Source organism: Pinus tabuliformis, chromosome Q, assembly GCF_031772625.1.
Source record: "Pinus tabuliformis cultivar Carrire ecotype Pingquan chromosome Q, CPIR1, whole genome shotgun sequence".
Lineage (NCBI taxonomy): Eukaryota > Viridiplantae > Streptophyta > Pinopsida > Pinales > Pinaceae > Pinus > Pinus tabuliformis.
In genome coordinates this window covers 44,194,000-44,211,569 of record NC_142296.1, presented here as the reverse complement: position 1 = coordinate 44,211,569, position 17,570 = coordinate 44,194,000, and positions in this window count along the sequence as shown.

Sequence of the window (17,570 nt, the reverse complement as noted above, 5' to 3'; positions counted from 1 at the left end):
CCTCCTTCTCATTAATTTCTTTGAAATTTTTGATTTCTTCCCACCATAGGGTGGCCTTGCGCTGCAACTGATAAATTTCTAACCTTGCCCTCAAATTGTCATCATATTCATATATCTGGAAGTATTTAATCATATTAATTAACTAGGCATTTGTTGCTTCTTCGGCATCTCCATTATATATTGGTGGCTTGATCTTTTTGCACTCCCATTGGAGTTCATTCTTCTGCCTTTTTTATCCCTTCTTACCATTGATGTTATCAGATTCTTCTTCATTACCGGTTTGTCCTCCTTCAGACTTCAGATGTTCCTCCTGCTATCTATGTGACTCAATCCGGCTTTCTTTGTCCTGGCTAGGGTTTGGATTCCTCTGATTCTACCTATCTTAAAGACTTTTCATAATATTTTCTTGCTCCAAATGTAATCTTTCATTATCAGCTCGCAAACTTCACATCTCTACTTGTAGTTGCTGGAATGTTTCTAATAACACAACATTTGTACTCTGATTTGCCTCACCCAATTATACCCACATCTCTGGGTTATGCCCGACAGTACGTCTTGAGGGGGTGGATCCTACTCGTCTCATGTTGCATCCGCTTCTTCTCTGTGTACCATAATAATTTTGTTATTCTATGCTCATCCACTCAGGCCTTAATGTAGTAACACGAGGGCTCTCATACCAATTGTAACACATACAATCACACATCACGTGTAATAAAAAAAAATTAAAACTGACCTATGATAACTTCATTTTCATATTAATCAAAATCCCATTTAAGTTAGGATAGTATTAATGGATACATATTACGGTTGATACACTATGAGTTAAGTACCATTTTCGATGATTCGCGTTGATATAACTATACCCATACATTAATTCCTACAGGCATATTTCATTAAACTTTAACATATTTTATGTATACGTTTAATTAATTTTCTCAAGGTGATGACCTCTCTCCAATTCATGGTGTGTACGTGCTTGACATACATTTAAATTACCATTCAATTACCATTTTGGACCGCTCTCTAATGCCGCTAGCTGCCAAGCGTTCACCCTTCCGGTTGCCCTATGGTCTCTCCCAACACCGTTGATTTGCGAGGCATGATCCTGTAGTCCACCATGATCCAAGGAATTATAATTGACCACTCGATGACCTGCCCTTATCGTTTGATCATTTTTCTCGGAGATGCCCCCGAAATATCACTCTGGAAAACTGATCTGATAATCACCCTACGAGTGACATCAGTTAAATATTTATTGAATAAAGGTATTACAGACTCATGTGCTGGTGTGTGTTCTGTGTTATTGAAGCAAGGGATCGATCAGATTACCATTACACAGACAATTAAATGGAAAGACAACAGAGAAATACAGTAAGCAAACACAAAGACCGAAGATATTAATAAGGAGTTCACCTTATTCTCCAGGGCTACATCTTCGGTCCAACTTTTAGTGGTGGCCTTGTTTTATTGTGTATTTAAGCAGAGAATTACAATGTAGGGACTCAATGTGAGTTCTCCTGAAGCAAATTTTCTTTGCAGGGTGGTTCTTAGATTCCCCAAGCCACTGGAGTGCACAGACTCTTCTTCTTCTACCAGCTCTGTGACCTTCTTGTCTATAATTGAAAGAACCCAATGTGATGCTCAGTCCAGACAGATCCCCTCTGGGATGGCTTGGATCTCTCAAGCTCTCTGGTACTCAATGTTGCCTCTGGTCAGCTCAGCCCTCTGTCCTCTTACTACTTTGCTTTACTTCTTTCTCCGTGTTCTGTCTCTCTGTGTTCAGTCCTCCTCTTGGGGTTCTCTTTCCCTCTCTGGCTCGGTCTGACTGACTTCGAATAACTGTGCATTCTGTCTCTGTTCATGGATTTTAGCCATACGTTCCCAGACTGTTCAGTTCCTCTTCTGCCTCTATCGATTCACCTTCTGCAGCTGCGCTTGGAGTTCCTTGTTCGGCGTCATCATCAGCGCTCAGGGAATGGCCACATGTCCTCCTCTAAACGGTGCCAAACTGCTTCGTTGTTTCATTTCTTCAGTTACGTCATGGATGAAGTCTTTACTCCACTCTGGCAGTCAAACGGACCTCAAATCTTTACAAATTGTGGCATATTCCTTCGTCGATTCTGATTCCTCCATCGGGTGCGATCTCAGCCGTCTGATTTGGGGCCTCCAGATCCAATGCCATATGCATGTTTTGCGCGGTTGACTTGTTCAACCGTTAGCGTGCAATCAACGACGATTTTCTCTCAGCTTCGCTTGCCATGCGTCGATCGATGAATGGAACCACTCTGCTTTCATCCAAAACCACTTACCATTTGAGGACACCCCGATCAATATGGCCGGTTTCCAGAGCGCGGGTCCCCCCTTCGTCCTTTTAGCGCTTTTGCCTTTCACCCACAGTTCTTCGGCTCCCCATGCATTCGAGTGCTTGGGCTTCCTCCATCTTGGCCTTGTTCACCCACGATGCGTGATTAGTTCTAAGCACTAATTGTGCATCAAAAATCACCTCCTTTTCTCGATTCGGGGCTCCCAGGGGCTACTTTGACCTCCCGCGCAGTCTCCATGGGCCTCGGTCAACGCGCTTTGACCGAGGTGCTCATCATTCCACACTAGTTGCCATTGCCACTCGTTCAGGGTGTTTTTGATCATTTTTTTTGAAATTTTTAGAGATTTTTCCTGACCTGACACAGTCATGGTTCTTTGACAGTTCTTTATGGATCCAATTCGAATCACAACCTTCCCACTAAAAAAGCTTTTGGACCACCAAACGTTGGTTTTCAAGCATCGACTAAGTGAGGGAATTGCTTTCTCACTTGTCCAATCTCAATCCACTTTGCACTGCTTGGCTTTGAACCTTTGAGCCCAATTCTGAGGTACTCCACATTTCCCTTGCGCGTCGCCCTTACCTTCCTGTCCAGCACTGTGTCTTCCTGCAATTCATTAAGATATTCAGGTAGTAGGTCATCTATAGAAGGAAATTGACTTTTCTCTTCAAGGTCCTCAATCATTGAAGGTTCAAACAATATCAAGCAATCTGCATTTATGATGGAGTAGATGTGCATGTAAGCTGTTAGATCAAGGCGAAAAGCATTTTCACCAATCTTCTCAAGTATCCTAAAAGGTCCATACCTTATAGGTTTTAGCTTTTTACCTTCACCTTGCATACTATCCTTGCTGATATACAACGAGACTTGGTCTTCAACTTGAAAACTATGCTCCATTCGATGCTTGTCATGCCTAGCCTTGTACTTGGCTTGGCTCTTTTCTAGCTGTTCTTGTACTGCCTAGTGGATCTCCTATATCTTTTCAATGAACCTAGTTGCCTTATCCACATCACTATGTCCATCAGCCATGGTATCTTTACCAAAGACAAAATCCAAAAGAGACCTTGGTATGAAACCAAAACAGGTCTCAAAAGGAGATCTCTATGTAGAAGAGTGTTTTTCTCTGTTGTAATCATGCTGCACATAACACAAGTGTTCATCCCAAAGCTTAGGATGTTTGCTACAATAACCTCTCCGTAACTGGATCACTGTCATGTTTACTACTTTTGTCTAGCCATCTGTTTGTGGATGAAAAGCTGTGCTTTTCTTCAGTTTGGTGTCCATCAGTTCCCACTGACTCAACCAAAACTTCCCCACAAATCGGGTGTCTCGATCAGATACAATGGAAGTGGGTAATCCAAAATGAACCCATACATGTTCAAATAATAATTTTGTAGTTTGTTCAGTTGTAGTTTGTTCATTACAAGGTATCAAAATACACATTTTGCTGAACCTATCCACAACAACATATAGATAATCATGACCTTTCCTAGATTTAGGCAGTCCTCCAACAAAATCCATGGAAACACTTTCTCAAGTGTGAGAAGGAACTGGGAATGGAGTGTACAAGCCTAGTTTTCTATTGCTGGGCTTGCTTTTAGCACACATGGCACACACTCTTACATATCTAGAAACTGTCTCATTCATTTTCAGCCAATAGTAGAATCTTTGCATCTGTGCAACTATTTTACTTACCCCAAAGTGACCTGATATTAGAGAAGTGTTTGCTTCCATAATTATCTTTACTCTCTCAGTTTGTGGAATGCAGAGTTTCCCACAATGGTATAAGAGTTGTTCCTTCACATGATAGTCCAATTCTTCTACCCTTTTTCCCTGACTCAAAGTTGCATATACATCTTTAAAGTCCATATCATGAGCATATTGTTCTATGTAGCTTTCATGTAGCACAAAATTGTGCTTAAGTATGGTAGATGCATTTATAATGGGTCTAGATAACATGTTTGTAACCTTGTTATGTATGCCCTTTTTATATTTGATGACTAAATGAAATTGTTGTAGAAAATCCATCCATCTGTAATGTCTTGATTGCTGCAAATTAGTTTGGGAGTGTAGATATTGAAGTGGTTGATGATCAATATGTATTACTATCTCTTTGCCCATTAAGTAATGTTTCCACTTTTTCACACTCTGAACTAATGCATACAATTATTTATCATATGTAGGATAGTTAACTACTGTAGGATTAAAATTCTCAGAATGATAACATACGAGCTTACCATGCTGTGTCAACATTGCTCCCATGGCATAGTCACTGGCATCAGTTTGGATCTCAAATGGTCTTTGTAGATCTGGCAGTGCTAGTACAGGTGTTGTACTAATCTTTTCTTTCAAGGTGTCGAAGGCTTTCTGATGTTTGCGTCCCCACTGAAACACCTTATTCAATCCTGGTAAAGCATGTAAGGGAGCTGCAATTGAGGAAAAGTTAGAAATGAACTTCCTCCAATACTGGGTTGCTCTTAAGAAGCTTCTCACTTCTGAAGCAGACTTGGGTTTAGGCCAGTTCACAATGACTGCCACTTTAGAGGGATCTATTTTCAATTCACCTCCCCCTACTATATGACCCAAGTAGCTTAGAGATGTTTTGCCAAATTCACATTTTGAGAGTTTGACATAAAGTTTTTCTCTTTTAAAAACATCTAATGTCTTCTTAACATGCTTTAAATGTTCTTCCCACGTTTTACTAAAAATCAGAATGTCATCCAAATACACAATAAACAAATCATCAAGAAAAGGTCTCATTACATCATTCATTAATCTCATGAAAGTAGCAGGAGCATTATTTAAGTGAAAAGGCATAACCAACAATTCATACAATTCTTGCTTTGTTTTGAAAGTAGTCTTTCATGCATCTTGCTCTGCAACTCTGACCTGATGGTATCCACTGTGAAAATCCAGCTTGGTGAAATAAACAACTTCCTTCAATTGATCTAAAAGATCATCTATGCAAGGAAGGGGATAATGATTCTTGATTGTTATCTTATTCAGTGCTCAGTAATCAATGCACATTCTCCATGAGCCATCTTTCTTTCTCACAAAAATGATTGGTGACCCACATGGTGATGTGCTAGGCCTGATGAACCCTTTCTTGAGCAACTCCTACACCCGCTTCTTGATTTCAGCATTCTCTAAAGCAGACAACATGTACATCCCAATGTTAGGCAATGGAACATCTTGCTGCAAAATAATATCATGTACTACTCCCTTTTTGAGTGGCATACCTTTAGGTTCTTGAAACAAGACATCATACTCTGAAACAACCTTTTCTATATCAACTTGTTGTTCAACATTATAGCCCTCAAATATATTGGTTTTATCAGGTTTATTTTCCTTTACAACCATCAATAAGAATTGTTTGCATGAATTTATCATTCTTTTCATCTGCCTTGAGTTTATGAGAGTATAATTATTCTTGAGCTTATGAGCTCTTACAAAGTATTTGATTCCATCTTTAACAAGTAGATACTTGTTCTCAGCTCTATAGAAAATATCCTTTCTATCATACAAGTAAGGACTTCCTAAAATAATTCCACATATATCCAAAGGAATTATGTCTAACTCAACCTCATCTACAAATGCTGACCCAAAAGAAAACTTGAGTTCGCACTGTCTAGTCACTTGTAGTTGTGCTTTATCATTCAACCATCCTAATGGGTATGGTTTCTTGTGAGGTGTAGTTGCTAATCCCAATTTCTTTACAATTTATTCAGAAATTAGATTTACTTGTCAGCCACTATCAAACAAAGTATCAATCTTTTAATTTTTGGAAATAACTCGAATATGGAAAAGCTCATGTCTTTTTCTCTCATTTTCTTCATCAATAACAGATTGAGCATAATTACTAGTAGATGTTTCAGAATTATTACCTTTTATACCTATGGCTACTATAGTTGTTTCATCTCCCGAATTTGATCCAAAATCTTTTTGAATAGCTGTAGCACTCTTCTTCTTCTTTCCCTCAGACTTCTTATGTCTCAGCTCTGGATTCAGAATCCAACAATGCTCATCATCATGCCTATCCTTTTACAATGAGTGCATGAAGCTTTGCTTTTCTGTGCAGTGTTAGCCTTCCTTGCTTTCCACTTCTGCTTTCTTTTCTCCTTACTCTTGCTTACAATGGGTTGGGATGGTCCCCCAACATCTGGACTTCCATTCTTTCCTCTAGCTTCTAGATGAGTAGTTTGTACAAAACCTCATCTATACTATTGGGATTAAACATGAGGATGGTATGACTCATGTAGCTGTGTAGACCACCAAAGTAATTCAAAAGAGTTTCTAGTGAGTCTAATGAGATACCCAACATCACTGCTCTTTTTCTAAACTCTTGAGTATACCCTTGCACACTTTGCCCTTTCAACTGTCGAAGAGTTTACCAACTCATCATGGCTTGTTGCATGTAGGCCAATGGATAGAATTTCTTTTTGATTGCAGCAACAAATTCACTCCAGACAGAGATGGTCTTACCATGTCTTTTCATATCAGCTTGGGTTCTGCCTTCCCACCAAGCCAAGGCAGTGCCTCCTAGGCGTAGGCTTGCCAGCTGAATCTTACTCTTGTCTGAGTCTATGTTTTGTACCCTACAATACACATCAATTTGTCTAATCCAATTGGCCAACTTTTCAGCATTTAGCTCTCCATCATATATAGGCAAATCAAATTTAAGATCTAGCTTAATCAAAGATGATTTCTTATTATGCACATGGCTATTAGGAGGTGTGAGAAAGCTTTCCTCTTTCCCCTTTCCTTTGGAGTGGTCATGGTAGTGAGACTCATCTTCTTCTTTATCTTGTTTAGAGTTTGATGAATCTTCCACCTTATGCTTTCTAAAGTACCTATACATTTCTTCTACCATAGACTTTATAGCTAGGAAAATTTGTATGAATTGAAGGTCTGGCCCCACAGAACCTTCCTCTGACATTGTCTTTTGAGGATAGACTCTCCCATTTTTAGGATTAGTTTCCACCAACTCTCTTCTCCTAATTTGAGCTTTGATCTAGTGAGAATTCACAGCTAAACCAACACAAGCTTGTCTAACCTTACAACCTAGAGTTCTGATACCACTTGATCTGATAATCACCCTATGAGTGACATCGGTTAAAGATTTATTGAATAATGGTATTAAAGACTCATGTGCTGGTGTGTGTTCTGTGTTATTGAAGCAACGGATCGATCAGATTGCCAATACACAGACAATTAAATGTAAAGACAACAAAGAAATACAGTAAGCAAACACAAAGACACAAGAAATTAATAAGGAGTTCACTCTATTCTCCAGGGCTACATCTCCGGTCCAGCTATCAGTGGTGGCCTTCTTTTATTGCGTCTTTAAGTAGAGAATTACAATGCAGGGACTCAATGTGAGTTCTCCTTAAGCAGATTTGCTTGGCAGGGTGGTTCTTGGATTCCCCAAGCCACTGGAGTGCACAGACTCTTCTTCTTCTACAAGCTCTATGACCTTATAGTCTACTATGGAAAGAGCCCAATGTGGTGCTTAGTCCTGATAGATTCCGTCTGGGATGGCTTGGATCTCTCAAGCTCTTTAGCTCGATTTTGCCTTTGGTCAGCTCGACCCTCTATCCTCTTACTACTTTGCTTTACTATCCTCTTTCTTTGTGTTCTGGTTCTCTGTGTTCAGTCCTCCTCTCGGGGTTCTCTGTCCCTCTTTGGCTTCGTTTGACTGAATTCGACTGACTGTGTATTCTGTCTCTGTTCATGTGTTTTAGCCATATGTTCCTGGACTATTCAGTTTCTCTTCCACCTCTGTCGATTCACCTTCTTCAGGTGTGCTTGGAGTTCCTTATTCGACGTCATCATCAGTGCTCAGGGAGTGGCCACATGTCCTCCTCTAAACGGCACCATCCTACTTCGTCGGTTTGTTTCTTCAGTTACGTCATTGATGAAGTCTTTCCTCCACTGTTGTGATCAAATGGACCTCAAATCTTTACAAATCGTGGCATATTCCCTTGTCGATTCCACTTCCTCCATCCAGCACAATCTCATCCATCCGATTTGGGGCCTCCAGATCCGATGCTATATGCACGTTTTCACGCTGTTGACTTGCTTGACCATTAGCGCATGATCAATGACAATTTTCTGTCACCTTCGCTTGCCATGCGTTGATCGGTGAATGGAATCTCTCTGCTTTTGTACAAAACCACTTACTGTTTGAGGGTGCCTCAATCAATACTGCCAGTTTCCAAAGCGCAGGTCCCGCCTTCGTCCTTTTAGTGCTTTTTCCTTTCGCCCGCGGTTCCCAGCTCCCCATGCGTCCGGCTGCTTGGGCAAGCTCCATCTTGGCCCTGTTCACCCAGCGATGCGCGATTAGCGCTAATTGCGCATCAAAAATCACCTCCCGATCCGTGGCTTCCAGGGGCTATTTTGACCTCCCACAGAGTCTCCATGGGCATCGGTCAACGCGATTTGACCGAGGTCCTCGTCATTCCATGCTAGTTGCCATTTCCACTGGCTCAGGGTGTTTTTGATCGATGTTTTTGAAATTTTTAGAGATTTTTCCCGACTTGATACAGTCATGGTTCTTTTAGAGTTCTTTATGGATCCAATTTGGATCAAAAACCCTAACTCCATTGGTGTTATGTTCCAGCAACTGGGCTTTGGTCATCTGGCTCTACTCGCTAGTAAATCCATCTCTTCGGCTTTGTACAACAATGATTGTTGCAACCATATACTACCCACTGTTACTAGATTACTGTCTTACGAACACAGGTGAGAATTATTGGTTACAATGACTTGATTGATATTGCTCAAGTTAAAATTTCCATGTGCCTCATAATTATAATTTGTTTATTTAACTAATGTTTGGCTTCTTACCTCTGTCTGCAGTTATTGTGATTACTGCGATGTCAAATACCTTTAGCGTCAAGGAAGACACATTCAATCTCTCGATAGGTAATGTGTTTGAGATCTACGTTTTGGTTTCTTTGAATTTTTTCTACAATATTATCTTTGTGTTGAGCTACCATGACATTTGGTGCAGGGATAACCTTTAACTATCGGGTTTTTGGACGCATTGGCCTAGATCCAACACACCCAGCAACGAGAGGAAACTGCTCTTCCTAATGGAATAGCGAAATGGTCTGGATGCCTCTTTTTAAAGTTGGTTGGTCTTCTGCATGTGCTTATTGAAATGTATCACTCTACTCTATTCTGTTTTCCCAAATGACCTATTAAGGAATTTCTCTTGTAATTAGATATGGGTGCGAAACCCTTTGTTGTATTAAGCGATATTCCCATTTTGAAACTATCTTACTATTAATTTCTTGTTGGAAGTATTGTTAATTGAGGGCTGGTTTGTCCACCCAGTTGTCTTAAACTGATAGTGATTCAGTTGTCTTTTAATGTGAATGATTCAAAACATACAAACAAATTGTAATTTTGATTTACTCTGCATTTACTTATCAGCATTTGGAAATTTATTCTAGTCATTTACTTTAACTGTCGATTTCCTATAGATTACTTAACAATATCTTTCATCTTTAGCTGGACTATTCAAATTCTGCATGGTTAAATATACAGTTGCTTGTTTTGAACTTTTCTATTAGGTACTAGACAATCATTCACCCAGAACAACTTATTTAGTGTCCCAACATGACTAACTGAAGAATAAATATAGGTTAAAATAGTCGTAGTTTACTCCTGATGTTGAGCAATACTAAACCCTATTCAGGGTTTTCTTGAAGCTCCGGAAACAGAATTGAATTTTCTTGCAATTTGCTTGAGTTTGTTTTCTTATTTCAATTTAGTGTTTGTTTCCTCGCTAACCCATAAACATATCTACAATTCCCTACCCACTCCTGGATTTCTCTCTAATTTCCGATTTTCTAACACTGACCAAATAGTGGAATGGTTCCTCTTTCAAGAACTGGAGAAGGTTATTGACTTGGATGTTCAAATACTCACTTATTTCCTTCTTTTAATTGAAAAATTCCACATTTAATCATTTATACATTCTTGCGATAGAGTTCGATCATGCATACATTTCTATCAAATCTTTATTTTTTCAGAAGTCATTTTCAGTAAGGTAACAAATCTACACAATCTTTATGCATTCTTCACCACAATCTTGATTTACCTAGAAAGTATTTTTGGTACACAGTGGTTGTACATAATCAAAATAGTTTTTCTTCCTATCAGAAAGTAATTTCAATAATTAAACAATTTTTGCAAGTTTTGCGCATCTCTCTCTCTCTCTCTCTCTCTCTATATATATATATATATATATATATATATATACCAGAAAATAATTTCAATAGCTAGACAGTTTAAATTTATTCTTCCACATAGAATTCGCTTATCCTCTACTATTGACTGAACTGCATTTAAGTTATTATACCATTTGAAGGTAAATATCTAGATTAAACGCAAGTAGAATAAATGTAATTAGATTAAATGGTAGTATTTCAACCACATACTTCATACCATTGTCACATAATATTAACATGCTATGCATTTATTACTTATTTGCTATGGGAAGATCAAGCATTGTCAGATGAATCCTCTCCACCCTTCCAATGAGAATTTGTCGATTACGTCCAATATTCTCCCCCCATGCTCCTCAATATCCTTCAGGATAGTTTCTCAAGGAAACAATTAATTTGTCTCGGCCTTAGGACCTCAAGTTCATCTTGCAAACACTTTGTTTCACCAGGGAAGATAATCCCAAGAGGTTTTCCCATTGAACTCTCGTTCAGCTCAAGGAATCCTTCCCATTTTTCCTTGAACGCCCTTCTCCTCCCCTCTTCCATTTTTAAGAGGAAGAGAAGGTGCGGGAACAACCACTCCTAATTGATAACTATCTGGTGAAAAGAGAGTTACTGAGGTTCATACGTAATTCATTAGATTTTCCATAGAGACAATGTTAATTTTCCATAACTAACTTAATTACCATTTATTATTATTGACATCGCAATAACTAATTGTTATCAGTTTACTTATCACACCAATATATCTCTCTAGCTTTACATCAAGAAGTGCCTTAATACAACATGCGATCACCATCTATCCAAGACCCAATATATATATATATATATATATATATATATATATATATATATAGATTTTTAATACAATTTCAAATGCCAATTACTTTGCAATATTATTCTTCAATCTAAAAAAACAAACAAACAAACTAGATTTGATGTTTTCTTTATTTGTTAAACTATATTTTTACTAATTAAATAATAATTATAAAACAAACACCAATATCTAATACTCAACAAAACAAAACAACTATCAATAATCCAACACATTGTTCCTAAGTCTCTTTTGAAACTAAAAGTACCTTCAACGACTTACAAAACTAATATATATGAATATATATGAATGACTAATAATCAACGAAACAAAACAACTATCAATAATCCAACAAATTGTTCCTTAAGTCTCTTTTGAAACTAAAAGTACTTTTAACAACTTACAAAACTAATATATATGAATGAGTTAGGTTGAATTAGGAAAGAGAAATGTTGTGACTCAAGAGTGACATGACCATACAACATTATATCTGTTATATTTGATTTCTAATTATATATTAATTGAACAATGTAATATTGATTACGCTTTCACTTAAATTATTTGTGAACTACTTTGAATACCCCCAATGAAATAGTTCACGAAAAAAATATATTATGATATTTTTAAAATTTAAAATTATGTAATTTATTTTTTTATATTTTAGGTTTATTACTATTATTTTAATGAAAAATAAAGAATAAGAAAATAAACAAACTATTTATATTGATAAAAAATATATATATTTTGAAAACCCAATATGAATAAAAGGTTAGGTTATAAAGTGAGGCTTATATTATATTTTTTTTTTCAATTGTGAAATGTAAGTATAAAGAAAGTGGTTTACTCACTATAGAGTTTTCTATGGCATTTATGGTTGTTTTACAATCCTAATCCTTCTTTATTATACTCTCAAATCTTACTTCTAAATGCTTTATTCAATTATGAAATCAATATAAATCTATTTTAAACACAGATCTAGCATGCCAGGAGAATGATTAAATTTCTCAAGGTGAAAACCTCTTTTAAAGTGTAAAATTTGAAAAAAAATTACATCTTTCTCATCTCTGCATAGATCACAATGAGTATGTAGTAATTCTATCTCTCTCTCTATATATAAAATGTGTTATTTTTTATTTTTAAATTGTATTTTTTAATGATATATAGAGTTCACAATTAAACTTGTAAATCCAAAAAAGTTGTGTTGGATTTAACAAAAATTTGACAAAATAATATACCCAAAAAAAACCAACATGAAACATAGTGAAACTACTTAAAAAGTTTTAATAATAAAAACTTATTTTTTTCAATTTCTTTACATTATATATATTAACAATATATAATATACACATACTAAGTTGATATTAAAATATTTTACATAACATGTGTATTGAGACATTTGGTCTATGAACTATATTGTCCACATTAAAATATTTTTTTTGTTATTAATATATTTATAAGTTCTTGGAATAATGCAGATTTTGTTTGTTAGTGGTTAGAGTCTGTTGAGGGATTTTCTAAAAAATATTCTCCTGTATTAGAAATTGTTGGATCTCATTACCAATATTTATGTGGCTTGTAATTTGGCTTTGTTATGTGGAATATGAAAGCTAGGAGAATTAAAAGACTTTAAGTCCTCTCTCAGAACAAAAGAACAGCTACAGTCCCCAAAGGCAGAAGAAAAATATCAGAGCTTAAAGAACAATTAGAAAAGGATTGTTGTTTTGAAAACCCAAATGCTTTCTCGCATAGAAAACAACATAGAGTTTCATTGCCTTTCAAACAAGAATATGACGGAAAATTATGCAAGATTCGAGTCATACCTATGAACAATGAATATAGAACTCTGTGCCAAAAATAAATCTTAGATCTCTTAAAAAGAGGATTGATCAGAGAATCTAGCAGTCCCTGGAACTGCTACAAATTCTATGTAAATAAACACTCATAACAGATTAGAGGTGTTCCTAGATTAGTAATAAATTACAAACCTCTAAATTCTATACTAGTAGATGCTACATATCCTATTCCCCACAAAGGAAGCCTGATAAGCTGAATAGAAGGAGCTAAGGTTTTCTCCATATTTGATATGAAATCTAGGTTTTGGCAGGTTGCGATAAAAGAGGAAGATAGATTTAAGACTGCCTTTAGCATTCCTGTTGGCCATTATGAGTGGAATGTCATGCCCTTTGGTCTAAAACATGCACCATCCAAATTTGAAAAGGTTATGGACCATGATTTAAAGCCATATTTTGATTGGCTCATTGTATATATTGATGATGTGTTAATCTTCTGTAAATTTGTAGAAGAACATTTCAAACATGTACATATTTTTACATGGGTAGTCAAAAGAAGTGGGCTCATATTAAGTAAGAATAAAATGGAATTGTTTCAAACAAAGATCAAATTCCTGGGACATACTATTGAATATGACCAAGTCACATTACAAAAGCATGCACTTGAATTTTTTGATAAATTTCCTGATATGATCACATATAAGACACAATTGCAAAGATTACTAGGTTGTTTGAACTACGTCGACAACTTCTACAAAGGATGTGCCCATGACAGAAAATGTTAATCAAAGATTGAAAAAGGATCCAATACCTTGGACTCCAGAAAAATGTAATAGCTGAGCAAGTTCAAATAAATTAACATGTGAGCAAACCCAGAACTGTATAAATTATTTTCCCTCATGGATGGGTGTCCATGTGTAATGGATGAATAATATGCTAAATTGGGATCTGTATACACATCTCGAATCCCTAGAATTTAGTCTTAGCACATCTGTTGATGAAAAATATGCTCTTTCTTTGGAATGGAAAAATTATATGGAAGAAACAAACTCATGGATCTCTTTCTATGTCTGGAAGAAATTAAAGGAACAACCAGAAGTACATATGGTAGGTGCAGAAACTTCATCTGCACAAAACATTTATGGACAACTTGTGATGTAGGCAAGGTAGAAAGAAGTACCACATTCCCTCCATACAAGGGAATTATGTTAGGAGAAGCTAGAAACTTAGCCAAGGTCATTCCTTTAGTATTAAAAGATGACTCAGCCCTAAGAATAGATGAAGGATCCAGAAGGCCAGTAAACAAGTAAACTGGAGAAATACAACAATTAGAGGGATATAAATGAATATGGTAAAAACTTGTTAACAAAATGAATGTTTTGACTCACTATCAGTTGTTGTACATAGTTTGAATAAAGCTTTCAAAGGTGTCAACTTTTTAGTTTCTGTATTAAAAGGTTTTGTCAGAGAATCAACAACACAAATTGAAAGCATAGAGAAAAAGGTAGATTTTGAGTTCGAATCTACTCAAATTATTATGGGAAAGCTTTTGAAAAATTTGAGCAACTTGCTATATCTCCCAAAGATAAAAATATCCCAACTTCTATGTTGTTTAGCCACCATGTACCCATTCAGTATGCCACAAAACTTGTAGAAAGGTTTCCATTTCTACTTCCTCAAGAAAAACCAAAGCAACACATTGGCACCAAAGAATCTTTTAGTGAATCCTATTCTCTTTTCACAGGGAAAATGACCAAAGAAGAAGAGCCAGGATCCACAAGTCAACATATTTTGCCTATATATGAACCTTTGTCTAGAAAATTCATGAGATATCCAGCTCCTGACCTTAATGGCAAAGGGAAGATGCCAGAAACTCATACCTTTCAGTTTGGATCTTATAAGGAGTAGAATATTGATGGTTTAAGTGCTAGTCAAATTAGGAAAATGATTGACCAAATGTACACTGAATATAAGCTTATGTGTATGAGAGGAAAATCTGAAGTTGAATATTGTAAAACTCTCATCCAGTGCTTTATAGGCACCCTACAGAGATGGTGTGAAGTAGAATCTTTCCCTAAACAAATTGCAAAAATGGAAGAAAAAGTTGTTAAAAACGAAGATAGAGATGTTATACACAATTAAAATGGTGAACCCCAAAATAACATGATTGGATGATTAACCTCCTTCATTTTAGAATACTGATGTGGAGCAACAATAGAAATTGCAAATAAACATGAGTTGATCTTGATGAATCTCAAGTGCAAGAAAATGTCTCAATATGAAGATTTCCACAGAGATTGAACACAAAGAGTTTATGAAGTAAACGAAAGTTAGAATGACATGTGAAAACAAGTATATTTAGTAGCATTACCATCCAAATTTGTTGAGTACATCTAACAATAAGGCGTGTTCTAAACTTCTTTTGAAAACTATACATGGGGAGAGATATATTGCAACATAACAAAAGCTTTGGTAGGACTTTGTACCAACATGAAAGTCAATAAATCCTTATTAAAGATGTCTAGGCTACCCAACAACAAGTCAATCTGCAGTAAATATAGATTTGCTATTGATGATCCAATTGTGCAAAGAAGAAAATTCATAAAAACACAGAAAAAGGGTCATAAAAAGACTGCTAAAATTTACCCTCATAAGGCAAATAGGCACAATAAATTATCATATAAAATAGTGTCAAAAACACACTACTATGAGCCCAAATATATCCATCTTAAGTCTTAAAGAAAAAAATGATAATATATTTGTTATGTGGCCAGATTGGACATACTACAAATAAATGTCCTCAAGGAAGAGAGTCAAGAATGAATAGAGGTAAAAAGACACAAGAGTATGCCTCTAGAAGACCTAGAGTCCACTTCAAAGAAGAAGTACACCTAATGAAGCAAAATTGCTACAGTTCATCCGAATCATCTGGTTCAGATTTATCTGAGTCCAAGCATATTGAATAACAATTGAATGTCCAACAGTGCAATTGCACAGATACCGATGAATGTCATTGTAGCGCTTCTAAGACAGACTCAAATTTTAGCTCAGAAACATAAACAAAAAAGGCACCAGCCAAAGAGAAAGAGTGTATGGCACACACTATTAAAGATGATGAATCTAAAGTTTTCGCAAGCATCAAGATGCTAGCAGGAGGAGAAATGAAAGAAAAAGTTTTAGAAACCTTTTTACAAATCAGACACAAAGATCCTAGTAATACCTCAAAAGGTAATGTTTCTAAAGCACTGTTTGTTGATGCTTCTTATGAGAAAAAAAAAAATGTTTTCAAATAAACCAACAACATACAAAACCAAGGCCTTTGACTTTATGAGAAGTCGGTCAAGAGATTCAACATTTAAAAAAGGAAATAATTGGGCTGAAAGAAAAAGTCTCTCAGATGGAAAAAGAAAAATGGCAAGAACCAACATAAAATATTAATGTACAGATTTTTGAAGATATGCAAAACAGTGGCATAGGATTTGGAAATATGAAGATCATGACCATTTAGTATCAACAAGACCATGTGATATTAAATTTTAATATACAAGGAGAAATCTTCACTCTCAGAACATTAATATATTTTTGTACAAACATCAATGTTTTAAATAAAAAAGTGATCCCAACCAAATATTAGACACCTGCATATAGGCAAGTCACTGGGATAGGTACACAAGATTTTCAATATGAAGTCTCCAGTGCAATTCTTTGTTTTTCAAGATATTGTATGAAAATGAATTTTGTAATCGGAAATATTCCAATGGGCTGTATTTTAGGAAATATTTTTCTTGTTGCTGTTGAACCACACGGATTGGCAAGATTATGAAATGGAAAAGATGGTTATTTCATATCTGTCCTTGATGACAAAGGTTTCTTACAAACCATCATATTTCCTTTTATTTCAACACCAAGAATTCCCACCATGGTTCAGACTATGCAAGAAGTTAATCTAACAGAAAGAAAGCTGGGAGAATTAAAATAATTTAAGTCCTCTCTCAGAACAAAAGAACAAATACAGTCCCCAAAGGTACAAAAAAAAAATCTCAGAGCTCAACGAACAATTAGAAAAGGATTGTTGTTTTGAAAACCCAAATGCTTTCTGGCATAGAAAGCAACATAGAGTTGCATTTCCTTTCAAAGAAGAATATGATGGAAAATCATGCAAGAGTTGAGCCATACCTATGAACAGCGAATAAAGAACTCTGTGCCAAAAAGAAATATCAGATCTCTTAAAAAGAGGATTATTTATAGAATCTAGAAGTCCCTGGAACTGCTACAGATTCTATGTAAATAAACACTCAGAATAGACTAGAGTTGTTCCCAGATTAGTCATAAATTACAAACCTCTAAATTTTGTACTAGAATATCATAAATATCCTATTCCCCACAAAAGAAGCCTGATAAGCCGAATAGC